Source organism: Dipteris shenzhenensis, chromosome 5 (assembly GCF_047967505.1).
Source record: "Dipteris shenzhenensis isolate YYH24624 ecotype China chromosome 5, Dip_SZ_1.0, whole genome shotgun sequence".
Classification (NCBI taxonomy): Eukaryota; Viridiplantae; Streptophyta; class Polypodiopsida; order Gleicheniales; family Dipteridaceae; genus Dipteris; species Dipteris shenzhenensis.
The window spans coordinates 32,234,240-32,248,192 of NC_141600.1; the positions used below are offsets into that span (position 1 = coordinate 32,234,240).

Here is a 13,953-nt window from a genome sequence, read left to right on the forward strand (position 1 = left end):
AACCTTTCTAAAAGCCACGCCCATTAACACGTCAAATAATGTAGGGACACCTAGTAATTTCAAGACTTTGCACTTTGGTAGTTTTAACCATCCCTTAGTTGCCTGAAGAGAAGAGGTTGTGATCATCTGCCAGTAGTGTGCAATGATTCTATTTTTGAGTGAGTAGGCTAAGTTCCATGCTTCCAATCCAAATTAAGTATTAAATGTATTAGGCTTCAATTTCTAAAAGATACGAAAAGCGATGGAGAGGGATGCATGCAACAGATGGTGGACACGTGGCATAACTACCCCATAAGCAGCACTGCAAAAGGGGGTGAGGGGAGGGCTCTCTTAGCGGAGCCTGCGACTGCCTGCTCTTCATACCTTTCTCGGCCTTTTGGCTAAGATCAAGTGTAGTATCTGTTCTTATCAGTTTAATATCTGATACGTGACCCATCGGGTCACATGATATTAACCTAATTTCTTTCAGGGGGCAGCCCCATCCGGCAGCTTGCTGCCCGGGACTGCGAGCGTCGCCTGTGTCTTGCACTACCTCAGAGGGCTGGCGCACCCCTTCTCCCTCGGGAGACCCCAATCCAAATCCTAACAAGGAAGGACGCACACGACCGAGGACGCGGACGCTTTCAATCAGGTCTGCACTCTCCCCTTTGCGCAGAGCCAAATGTACATAGTCCTTTGTGCTAGTGAAGTCAGATGTCGTCCCCAGAGCAATTCGTTGGTCGTTCCAGAGAAGCTGCAGATTGGAGATGTGGGCTATGCTGATAGGAAAGTGGCCGGAGGTTGAACGTCCACAGATTGGGTGAGTGTAGATGGCTGGTTGTGTTGAGAAGAAAGGCGCTTGTGGCGGATTGCCGTACCTACTGTTGCTGTCTCACGGGTTGCTCCATTAGTAGGAAGGAAGTTGGCAATTGCCAATTCTTGACAAGAATCACTTTACGATTCAGAACGTGAGAAGAGAGTACAGATCGCCAACCGACTCCAATGCAGCAACGGTCTTTCATGCCAATCGAGAAAGCAACACTAGACTATCTGCGTATGGCTTGAATCATCGAGGTCAACCATCACTATAGCACATGGTTTGGAATCTGGATTGAGCATAGTAGGCAGCCCAAGTTAGACAAAAGCAGTCCACTGTGGCTAGAAAGCAAGGCCCCGTCTGCAGCAAGAGTTAGTACAGAATGGGAGCTGAAAAATTAGAGGTGAAAAAGTCGGACAGAGCAATTATGGACTGCAAGAGAAGATTCAATCTATGGTACAGATGTGCTAAGAAAGATCCATCAGATGTGTGGATGATAAACTTTCCCATACCCATGCGACTCAAGCTGAGACATAGGATGTTCATGAGGCAGGGAAATTCATAAGCCAAAGAGGCTCCTCCTTTCTGTTTTGGCCTGGGAAGGGTGATGCATGATGGAACTCAGGCACACATATATGATGAGGATGCGGAGGGGGTGATGGGAGTGAATGAATTGCACATGGTCAACTGATGGTGTTGCCAGGGGGCAAAGGTGCAATTCTTACCCGACCATGTATTTTAATGCAAAGCAATTTATTTGCCCTGGACACGGGTCTTAATGATACGTGACCGAATAGGAACTTACAGACAATTCTCTATGGACTTAAATGCGATGACTCTCAGATGTCCCTCACAAAGGCAAAAAGGGGATTGGTGTTGCAAGGCATCAACAACACACCGATTTGGTTAACTGTGTCAAGATACGTGGCTATAAAAGTCAAGAAGCAGAGTCAGAGATGGGCACAACCCATCTAGCTGAGGATGTTGATATGCATCTGGTATTTTCAGAGTATGCGGGTAATTCTGCTGAGATGCCCTGCAATGAGACCTTTGATCACATGGGACTGAGGATTGTTGATGGGCATGTATGATCCTCCGAATATGTCTTGGTCCTATACTATGGCCCTTTGGAACCTGAACCCTCATGATGACAGTGTTGTCTACTTGATTTGACAATCTTCAAATGGTGACAATTTCTTTTAGAACAATTAAATCTAACAGCCTCTAGCAGCAAAATGGGTCACTCCGTACGCTGGGGAAAAATCGCAGATGAACCTTGTAGTTGACATCAAGGAAGAGACAAACCCTTGCAGTTGACATCATCTAAAAGTCTTTTTCAGCATGGAGGTGTTCTCTTTATGGTTTTCCATTTTGCAGGTGTCAAAAATCTCATGCACAGTGTGGACATGTAGGCTTCATGGTTCTAGTGACATGTCCATTTAATTCTCTTTCTCTACAAGATTCAAGTCTGGCATCCGTTTGGTTTGTTTTCCTCGTGTGTCACAGGTATATATTGCAAGGAGATTGCTGGTGGATGCCAACCTTTAAGTGGCTGCACAGTAAGCCAGCATTCTTATTCATGTAATACATTGTGTATCACTGAGTGAAAGAGTGATGTGAATATAGCTTATCAAGCTGAACAGTTCTATGTACATGGTACAAGGAATTCGCCAAAGGGTTGGGATATATTTAGGTTCTGTTGTGAGAAGCCATGGGCTGATTGAACATGGAAGTTTGCCATGAGTATAGGATATGGGTTAGTGAAGGCTATAATTGGGAGACATAAAAGGCACGAAGCCCTTAGCTATCTATAGGCATCATGTTGGTTTCCCGAGAAAAGGACTGTCATTAATGCAGACATCCTAGCACTACGGAGACACCTAGGTAAAAGTGCAACTCCCCTAGAAAGGGTACAGAGACAAGATGAGAGGAGGTTTCCCACGGTTGGCCGCTCTATCAGGTGATCTTCTACAACTGGCTGAGTAAAGAGCCACTCAGGTGACCTATAATACCATACAATACCTCTCTGTGCCCGATATCTGATTATGAACTTTCCCATGCCCACGTGACTCAAACTGAGGTATAGGATGTCCATCATGACTCAAGCACACAGAGGGGGTGATGGAGTCTGGAGTGAATGAATTGCATGATCAGGTGATGATGTTGCGACTGTGCAAAGGTCTAACTCTCACCCAACCATTTATTCATCCCGGACATGATTTCCAAAAAGAGAGCTTACAGAGAATCTTCTATGGACTTTAATGCCATAAAGGCAAGAAGGATTGATGTTGCAAGGCATCAAGAGCACATAGACGGGTCCTTTGGAACCTCAACCCTCGTGGGGCTTCTCGAACATCTTGGTGAAGCATAAACAGGTTGACAAGAAAGCACAGCAACGATGACGATGTTATCTACTTGATTTGTAAATCTTCAGATGGTGACAATTTCTTTTAGAAGAAGAAAATTAACTGTCACTAGCAGCAAATTGGGTAGCTCCACAAAACTCCACTGGGAAAAATTGACAGATGAGAAAGAACAGAACAAAGACAAACATCAAGAGAGAGAAAAATGTGGTTAACCTTCCAATTGACATCAAGGAAGAGTCTTTTTCGTCATGAAGAACGCGTTCCCTTCCATGTTCTCCCATTTTGCATAGTGTCCACTCGTACGCTTCATGGTTCCATTTCATTATTTCCTCTACAAGGATTCCATTCTGGCATCCATGTGACCTTAGTTTCTTGCATATCACAGGTAAAGGATTTCATTAATGTATATATTGGAAGGAGATGAATGGTCAATGCCAACCTTTACGTGGTTGCACATTTTGTCAAAGTGCAGCAGATTATACGAACTGAGATAGAGAGCAAATCTGTGAATGAAGCGAGACAGCAAACTGCGACTAGAGAGAGAATAGACTGCACGAGTATACAGGAAAAACTCTACATGCAGGTGAGAAAAAAAGATCACAAACCAGAGCAGGAACTGCACCTGGAACACCACACATACAGGCTGGAAACTGCGCCTATTTGCAGACTGTAAACCAAGGTAGAACTGATCTCAGAGAGCTCACGGGTAGGCTGTAAAGTGCACCTCCACAACGTACAAGGCCAGGCAAAATAGCCCTAGGGATATATAGGGCCAGGGAGGCTGCTGATTTGGACGACCCAATTGACCTGGTCTGGTCTGTTAACCCAACCTTGGTTAGGTTGACCCGACCCTGGCCAGACCAGCCCCAACCAGGCGTCCTTGAACCAGCAGCAACTAGGACTCAAACCAGGCCCAGAACCAGCCTCAACTGGGCCTGGTAACTGAGTGACCTGGCTAAGCCCCCTTTTAACGTACAGAAATACACTGAGAAAGGATGAAAGTGCTACACCTCTCTGAGGGTGGTCACACCCACATAGAATCCCTCTCTCTCTAACTGACAGCCAGGAGATCAGTAAGTCTAACACCACCTTCTCAGCTCCTGAATGTCGAGCCATACCCAAGGAGCTGTTTTAGCCACACCATCTCTTCCGAAGCTCTACCAGCAGTTCTCAGCGCCGGATGCACCTCCTCACCAAGTCGCTGTTGTAGCCACACCATCTCCTCTGCGACTCTGCTGGTTCTGAGCATTTGTTGATGACGAGGCTGGTTGCTTCTTGCCACTCCACGAGACCGCTCTTGGAATAGGGTTCTTTAGGCCCATTATGTAACATGCTTTTATTGGCTGATGGAAATGCTAGACTAGCTCACAATAAGCTCTAAAGTCCAATTTAGTTCTAATTTTGTGCAGTTTCCATGCATAATACCTTTTTCTATGGAGTAGTGAAACAAGTTAAAGGCAAATCAATGCACAACTTTAAAATCGCCAGACCTCATTGAATTACAAACTAAAGTGTCTTGTTTCCAGGTAGAAAGGAGTGAAGGAGCATTGAGCCTCTTCTTTTCTGTAAATTTATTGTACTTTTTGCATCTATCAAGACAAAGAGGCATTACAACCCTAATATGTGAGGGAGAATTACAAATTTAAGATGATAACTAAGGAAAGAGGACAGAAGGATGCATGGAGCTTGGATACAGGTTGAAATCAATAAAGGAGAGAAATGTAAAGAATGAGAAAGGAAAACCTGGAATAACAAGTGATTTGAGCTTAAAGGGGTTCCAAGGGGGACGTGGGAATAGTGCGGGGTGATTGAAATGCGCGAGGGAAGAAGATGGAGAGGCGATTTGAGCTTATGTTGCAAGGTGCGGAAGATGAAGGAGAGGCGATTTGAGCTTATGTTGCAAGGTGCTGCAAGGGGCCGGAACTCGCATTTCCTAGCGAGCAAAGATGGACTGAACATGGAGGGAAACTCAGAGAGATCTATTTAGATTCAAGGTTTTGAACCAAAAGGCTCAACCAGAAGGAAAACTTGAGGTTCTAGTCTGGGGATGGTTTGCATACATCCTTTGAGGAGAACTTGGGAATCTTGTGTGGAGGGTAGAGTAGCATCTTGGCTCATAATGGTCTTCGTCACTCTTCCACCTTCTACTTGCTCTATCCCAAAGGTCTTGCCATCAAGTCTTGGCTACAAAAAGTTCCTGTTTTGCTTAAAAAGCCTTTTCATAGAAAGGATGGTTTGAGGAGTTCCCAGGCCTTCCACATCCCCTTCCACAGTTCTAATCCTTTGGCAACAAAAGGCTTCTGCCCTCAGGAAGGTTTTTCCGATGCTTGCACCTAATAGGTTTAAAATTATCGACATTTTTTCTGACCAGGAAAGCCCAATCAGTATTCAGCGCCTGAAAGGCCTTGAGGATCCACTGTGCCATGAACCTCGCTGAAGATTTCTCAACATTCACTATGCCCAGCCCTCCCTTTTCTTTCGGCATCGTGCAATACCTCCTGTGAACCCAAGTCCCCTCCCCACAGGAAGGTTCTAAAAAGCGTATTAACCTGAGACAAGGCTTTCTGCAAAGGAAACCAGCATGAAATGAAGTAAATTACTGATGGATAAATATAACGATTTAGTACAAACTTTCTTCTGGCCAGGGTGGGTTGGAGACCTTGCCATCTTGCAATCTTCTCTTTGACTTTCTGGATGACCCATTCCCACCTACTCTTATCTGAACATTTGAAACCCATTGGTATCCGAACTGAATGCCTAAAATATTTCTGTTGTCAACCTCCCTTTGAATTAGCCATGCGAGTACATGAGCCGCTATAGCAAAAAGCAGGGGGGAAAAGGGACATCCTTGTCTAATGGACCTTTTTAAATGGAAAGTGTCTAATGCTTTTTAATTGACTTTCACTAAGGCGTTGAAAAAGCTCCTAAAAATAGGTCTGAGTCCCATATCTTGGAGAGCGTGAAGGTTAAATCCCCATTCCATTATATCATAGGCTTTGTCAATGTCAACTTTCATGAAGCAGATGTCTTGCCCATGCTCTTCAGCATACTCCAGTCCTTTCCATAGTGTGAGGATTTCTTCCTTGGATGAATCCTTTCTTCTCTTCTCTGATCCAAACTTGCATTTTCCCTTTTAGCCTGAGTGCCAGAACCTTGGTGAAGATTTTGTAGCAAGTGCTAAGCATTGTAATTGGCCTCCAATTCTTGAGTTCTTCGATCGGGCCTCCTTTTAGAATTAGCTTGATCATCCCCTGTGTTGATTCTAGAATCTAGATAACCTTTCACTAGCAAGAGAAAAGGACTTAAGGTCTCCCATAAGCCTTGGAAGAATTCGATTGGAAGGAGGTCTTCTCCACGCGTCTTTCCCTTAGCCATTTGATTCACAACTACTTTCAATTCTGTAGCTGTGATCTATCTTTCTAGATAGGAAGCGTCCAATCTGGCTACCACCCCCTTGATCGGGCATTAACTACAATGCTCCACAGCTGCTTGCCGATTGAAAATGTTGCACCACTGCCTGGAGGATCAAATCCTTGTCGACTAGCGTATGTCCATCTATTTTGAGTTCTTCGATGTTTTACTGTGCATGCTTCTTCCTGAGCATCCTAAACATTCCCTTGTTTTCCCTATCCCCTTTTCCCGCCCATCACTCCTATAGCTTCTCTTCTAAGACTTTCCCATGCCCACGTGACTCAAGCTGAGGTATAGGATGTCCATCATGACTCAAGCACATAGAGGGTGTCATGGACCCTCGAGTGAATGAATTGCATGATCAGGCGATGATGTTGCGACTGTGCAAAGGTCTAACTCTCACCCAACCATTTATTCATCCCGGACATGATTACCAAAAAGAGAGCTTACAGATAATCTTCTATGGACTTTAATGCCATAAAGGCAAGAAGGATTGATGTTGCAAGGCATCAAGAGCACATAGACAGGTCCTTTGGAACCTCGACCCTCATGGGGCTTCTCAAGCATCTTGGTGAAGCATAAACAGGTTGAGAATAAAACACAGCAACGATGACGATGTTATCTGCTTGATTTGTAAATTTTTAGATGGTGACAATTTCTATTAGAAGAAGAAAATTAACTGTCACTAGCAGCGAATTGGGTAGCTCCACAAAACTCCAGTGGGAAAAATTGACAGATGAGAAAGAACAGAACAAAGACAAACATTAAGAGAGAGAAAAATGTGGTTAACCTTCCAATTGACATCAAGGAAGAGTTCTTTTCATCATGAAGAAGGTGTTCCCTTCCATGTTCTTCCATTTTGCATAGTGTCCACTCATACGCTTCATGGTTCCATTTAATTATTTCCTCTGCAAGGATTCCAGTCTGGCATCCATGTGACCTTAGTTTCTTGCATATCACAGGTAAATGATTTCATTAATGTATATATTGGAAGGAGATGAATGGTCAATGCCAACCTTTACGTGGTTGCACATTTTGTCAAAGTGCAGCAGATTATACGAACTGAGATAGAGAGCAAATCTGTGAATGGAGCGAGACAGCAAACTGCGACTAGAGAGAGAATAGACTGCACGAGTATGCAGGAAACACTCTACATGCAGGTGAGAAAAAAAGATCACAAACCAGAGCAGGAACTGCACCTGGAACACCACACATACAGGCTGGAAACTGCGCCTATTTGCAGACTGTAAACCAAGGTAGAACTGACCTCAGAGAGCTCACAGGTAGGCTGTAAAGTGCACCTCCACAACGTACAAGGCCAGGCAAAATAGCCCTAGGGATATATAGGGCCAGGGAGGCTGCTGATTTTGACGACCCAATTGACCTGGTCTGGTCTGTTAACCCAACCTTGGTTAGGTTGACCCGACCCTGGCCAGACCAGCCCCAACCAGGCGTCCTTGAACCAGCAGCAACTAGGATTCAAACCAGGCCCAGAACCAGCCTCAACTGGGCCTGGCAACTGAACGACCTGGCTAAACCCCCTTGAAACGTACAGAAATACGCTGAGAAAGGATGAAAGTGCTACACCTCTCTGAGGGCGGTCACACCCACATAGAATCCCTCTCTCTCTAACTGACACCCAGGAGATCAGTAAGGCTAACACCACCTTATCAGCTCCTGAATGTCGAGCCATACCCAAGGAGCTCTAGGAGTCGTGATTTTCTGTTTAAACTCCATTTGGGACTTTTTGCAGACCAGTTTGAGTTACTAATTGGAAGCAGACTACTACCACATGGAACCAAGGAAATGTGATGATCTTTGACAGTTCTCCAGAGCAATTGGAAGCAAGGAAGGGCGCAGAAACTGGTGCTGAAGTCAATTTCTTCCATGATCAGCAGGAGACGGTAGAAGCCACATGATTAGTTGACAACTAGGTGACATGTTCAATCTTGCATCTTTGATAAACTAGATGATGTTATTTCTCATGCAGCAGTGGGTAATAGATTAACCAAACACTCCATGGGCATCCCTCAGGTTCTCTCAGGAATAAAGGACTTGCTGAGATTTATCAGCCAAAATAGAGCAGCAAGCACAGAACCCAGATTGGCACCACGCACATGGTTTGATTGAGCATAGTAGGCAGCTCAAGTTGATGGGATTTTTACGACTAGAAGCCAAAACCAGCCCTTTTTCCACTGTGGCAAGAAAGCAACGCCCCATCTGCAGCAAGAGTTAGAACAGGATGGGGCTTCCAACTTTGAATCAAAATCCAACGCTGGAGCTGAAAAATTAGAGTAAAAGTCAGACAGAGCAATTATGGACAGCAAGAGAAGATAACAATCTATGGTACAGATGTGCTAAGAAAGGTCCGTCAGATGGCTCTATGTCTGCTGATAAACTGTCCCATACCCATGAGAGTCAAGCTGAGACAGGATGTCCATGATGTGGGGAAATTCAGAAGCCAAAGAGGCTTCTCCCTTCTATTTTAACTTTTTGTCCAGGAAGGGTGATCCATGATGGAACTCAGGCACACAAGGATGCGAAGGTAGCGAATGAATTGCACATGATCAAGTGATGATATTGCCAGGAGGAAAAGGTCTAAATATCACCCAACCATTTATTTACAAAGCAATTTATTTGCCTGGACATGGGTCTGATCGATTGTGATTGATGAAACTTACAGACAAATTTCTATGGACTTTTTCCATGACTCTAGATGTCCCTCGTAAAGGCAAAAAGGGGATTGGTGTCGCAAGGCATCAAGAACACACAGATTTGGTTAAGAAGCAGAGCCATAGATGGCCATGACCCCATCTAGTTGAGGATGTTTATATGCATCTGGTATTTTCACAGTATGCGGATAATTCTGCTGGATACTTCAACCTATGAGAGGTAAGCAATGATGATAATTCTACTGAGATGCCTCTGCAATGAGAGATCTTGATCGTTGATGGGCCTGTACGATCCTCCGAATATGTCTTGGTCCTATGCTCTGAACCATGGTCCTTTTGAAACCTCAACCCTAATGAGGACAATGTTGTCTTGTGAATCTTCAAATGGTGACAATTTCTTTTAGGAGAATTGAATCAATGGCCCCAAATTGGTGCACTCTAAAACTGTGCTGCGAAAAAATGGCAGATGAGAAAGAGCTGCATCGTTAAGCTTGTGGTTGACGTCAAGGAAGAGACAAACTTCAACCTTGCAGTTGACATCAAGGACAAGTGATTTTCAACATGAAGGTGTTAATCAAAATCTCATGCACGTGTCCACATGTAGTTTTCATGTTCTAGTGATATCTCCTTTTAATTTCTTTCTCTACAAGGTTACAGTGTGGCATCCATGTGAGTTAGTTTCCTTGCATGTCACAGGTAGGCACAGAAAGATTAATTCTTCAAGGCACAGAAGGAGATTGATGGTGAATGCCAACCTTTTAAGTGGCTACACATTTGTCATTTGTAAGCCAGCATTCTTATTCATGTAATACATTGTGTGTGACTGAGTGAAAGAGTGATGTGAAATAGCTTATCAAGCTGAACAGTTCTAATTTACATGGTACGGGAAATTCATTAAAGGGTTGGGACACATTCAGGTTCTATTGTGAGAAGCCATGGGATGATTGAACATGAGAGTTTTGGCATGAGTATAGTATATGGGGTAGTGATGGGAGACGTAAAGGGCGCGAAGAACTTCGCGATCTATATGTCTGCAGCTCTTCAGCCTCCATGGATTCCCTGGATGGTGGCCCAGATATGCTGCTCTGCTGCTCCAATCTGCTGCCTGAGTGGATGAGTTACGAGCCCTCAAAGGGCTCCTTTTATAGGCCCCAAAGGCCTCAATATTGAGCAGCCCAGTAGGGTCCTTATTGGCCGACCAGCAGCCTCTTCCCCACCGACAAAAGTACAAATTCCATGGGGCGGGTAGCCCTGATCTGTAAACTCATTCCTGCCTCTGTGCGGCCCTGTTCCAGCCCAATTCTCTGGCCTAGACCCTGCTGCAATCTGCCGAGAATTATTTGGACCTGTCCAGGCTCTGGATACCCTGTCAGGGCTGTGTATACCATGCTTTAGGCCTTCTGAACTGAGCCGTACTACTGTCTGCAGCACCCCGTACCCTGGCACAGTGATCCGTACATCTCCTGCAGGCTCCTTTGCACAGCTCTGCCCCAGCCAGATGCTGCCAGCCATGTGTGCTGTTCCGTACATGTGGGAGCGAGACAGCAAACTGCGACTAGAGAGAGAATAGACTGCACGAGTATAGACGAAAAACTCTACATGCAGGTGAGAAAAAAAGATCACAAACCAGAGCAGGAACTGCACCTGGAACACCACACATGCAGGCTGGAAACTGCTCCATTTGCAGACTGTAAACCAAGGTAGAACTGACCTCAGAGAGCTCACGGGTAGGCTGTAAAGTGCACCTCCACAACGTACAAGGCCAGGCAAAATAGCCCTAGGGATATATAGGGCCAGGGAGGCTGCTGATTTGGACGACCCAATTGACCTGGTCTGGTCTGTTAACCCAACCTTGGTTAGGTTGACCCGACCCTGGCCAGACCAGCCCCAACCAGGCGTCCTTGAACCAGCAGCAACTAGGACTCAAACCAGGCCCAGAACGAGCCTCAATTCGGCCTGGCAACTGAGCGACCTGGCTAAACCCCCTTTTAACGTACAGAAATACGCTGAGAAAGGATGAAAGTGCTACACCTCTCTGAGGGCGGTCACACCCACATAGAATCCCTCTCTCTAACTGCCACCCAGGAGATCAGTAAGTCTAACACCACCTTCTCAGCTCTTCATCACTCTTCCACCTTCTACTTGCTCTATCCCAAAGGTCTTGCCATCAAGTCTTGGCTACAAAAAGTTCCTGTTTTGCTTAAAAAGCCTTTTCATAGAAAGGATGGTTTGAGGAGTTCCCAGGCCTTCCACATCCCCTTCCACAGTTCTGATCCTTTGGCAACAAAAGGCTTCTCCCCTCAGGAAGGTTTTTCCGATGCTTGCACCTAATGGGTTTAAAATTATCGACATTTTTTCTGACCAGGAAAGCCCAATCAGTATTCAGCGCCTGAAAGGCCTTGAGGATCCACTGTGCCATGAACCTCGCTGAAGATTTCTCAACATTCACTATGCCCAGCCCTCCCTTTTCTTTCGGCATCATGCAATACCTCCTGTGAACGTTAGCCATTTTCCTTTGACCCAAGTCCCCTCCCCACAGGAAGGTTCTAAAAAGCGTATTAACCTGAGACAAGGCTTTCTGCAAAGGAAACCAGCATGAAATGAAGTAAATTACTGATGGATAAATATAATGATTTAGTACAAACTTTCTTCTGGCTAGGGTGGGTTGGAGACCTTGCCATCTTGCAATCTTCTCTTTGACTTTGTGGATGACGCATTCCCACCTACTCTTATCTGAACATTTGAAACCCATTGGTATCCGAACTGAATGCCTAAAATATATCCCTTTGAATTAGCTGTCCGAGTACATCAGCCGCTATAGCAAGAAGCAGGGGGGAAAAGGGACATCCTTGTCTAATGGACCTTTTTAAATGGAAAGTGTCTAATGCTTTTTAATTGACTTTCACTTTAGCTTTAGTCCCCCGTAGTAAGGCGTTGAAAAAGCTCCTAAAAATAGGTCTGAGTCCCATATCTTGGAGAGCGTGAAGGATAAATCCCCATTCCATTATATCATAGGCTTTGTCAATGTCAACTTTCATGAAGCAGATGTCTTGCCCATGCTCTTCAGCATACTCCAGTCCTTTCCATAGTGTGAGGATTTCTTCCTTGGATGAATCCTTTTTTCTCTTCTCTGATCCAAACTTGCATTTTCCCTTTTAGCCTGAGTGCCAGAACCTTTGTGAAGATTTTGTAGCAAGTGCTAAGCATTGTAAGTGGCCTCCAATTCTTGAGTTCTTCGATCGGGCCTCCTTTTAGAATTAGCTTGATCATCCCTGTGTTGATTCTAGAATCTAGATAACCTTTCACTAGCAAGAGAAAAGGACTTAAGGTCTCCCATAAGCCTTGGAAGAATTCGATTGGAAGGACGTCTTCTCCACGCGTCTTTCCCTGAGCCATTTGATTCACAACTACTTTCAATTCTGTAGCTGTGATCTATCTTTCTAGATAGGAAGCGTCCAATCTGGCTACCACCCCCTCGATCGGGCATTAACTACAATGCTCCACAGCTGCTTGCCTGTTGAAAATGTTGCACCACTGCTTGGAGGATCAATTCCTTGTCAACTAGCATATGTCCATCTATTTTGAGTTCTTCGATGTTTTACTGGGCATGCTTCTTCCTGAGCATCCTAAACATTCGCTCGTTTTCCCTATCCCCTTTTCCCGCCCATCACTTCTATAGCTTCTCTTCTAAGACTTTCCTTTATCTCCCTGAGAATGCTGTGCCCCCGTTCGGTAGTGGCTGAGATTCTTTTGCTTTCTCTACCACCTGTTTCTCTCGCCTTCACTTTTTCTCTCTGTTACTCTGACCCATTTGTAAAAATGTTCGTCATTCCCCCAAAAGCCGCCTGCCAGATCCGACAAGTTTTATCTTTTACATAGGGCAGCTGAAAGAAGTGAAGATGCAAGACATGGAATGGAAAGTAAAGTAGAAAAGCAAGACTAGGCAAAAATAATGGAAATGAAAGAATGCTAGAAAGAAATGTACAACCAAGAAAAGTACTTACATGATCAAGAAAGGCTTAAGGCTTGATGATTTGACATGAGAAAGTACAATGCCTTTATAGGATAGGCACACACACGCTAAGTGTCAAATGTATATGGGATAAGTCCCATAGTGACACATGGCACTCTAGGATATAAAGTAGTATAGTACTACGCTAGAACTCAATAGAAAGGGGACGAGCATTTTCTGAGCGAAATCTTTCGAGCATCCGAGCAAAGGGAAAAAAAAGCTTCCAACTATTCATAAATATGGCAAAAATCGATCAGAAGAAAACATAGTTTCACTTAGAAATATGCAAAGTATTATAGCAATGTCTATTTTATACAAAAATCTTTAGGAATGGTGAGAGCATAATGGGATGGCTTTTGAAGGAACCCACATGTACAGTAGACTTCTCTAGGAAAATTCCCTTATGATCCTTCTTACAACTTTTACCTAATAGGGGGTGACATTGAAAACCCTCTCTCAACCTATCTTCATGAAAGGGTTTCTTCAAAGAAAACTCATTGAAGCAAGCCATCTAGGTAGTTTCGCCAGTGAAACCCCTTTGAAGTAGGTCTCCTAAGGTAGTTTCGCTGGCGAAACTACCTTGGACAGCACTTTTAAAAGTGACATAACTTTCATATCCAATGTCCAAATATAGTCATTCAACCACTCAAATTGATCAGAACACCCCCTTTGAGCACATCTATGAAGTTATATTTT

At 44.5% G+C, this 13,953-nt stretch overlaps 1 non-coding gene across 1 annotated transcript; it reads left to right on the forward strand.

The window, feature by feature from the left end:
- The first annotated feature begins 359 nt into the window (after nucleotides 1-359).
- Nucleotides 360-555, forward strand: LOC147901899 (U2 spliceosomal RNA). The gene has a single exon (XR_015541108.1). It is a non-coding gene; the product is annotated as a U2 spliceosomal RNA (small nuclear RNA).
- The last annotated feature ends 13,398 nt before the right edge of the window (nucleotides 556-13,953 follow it).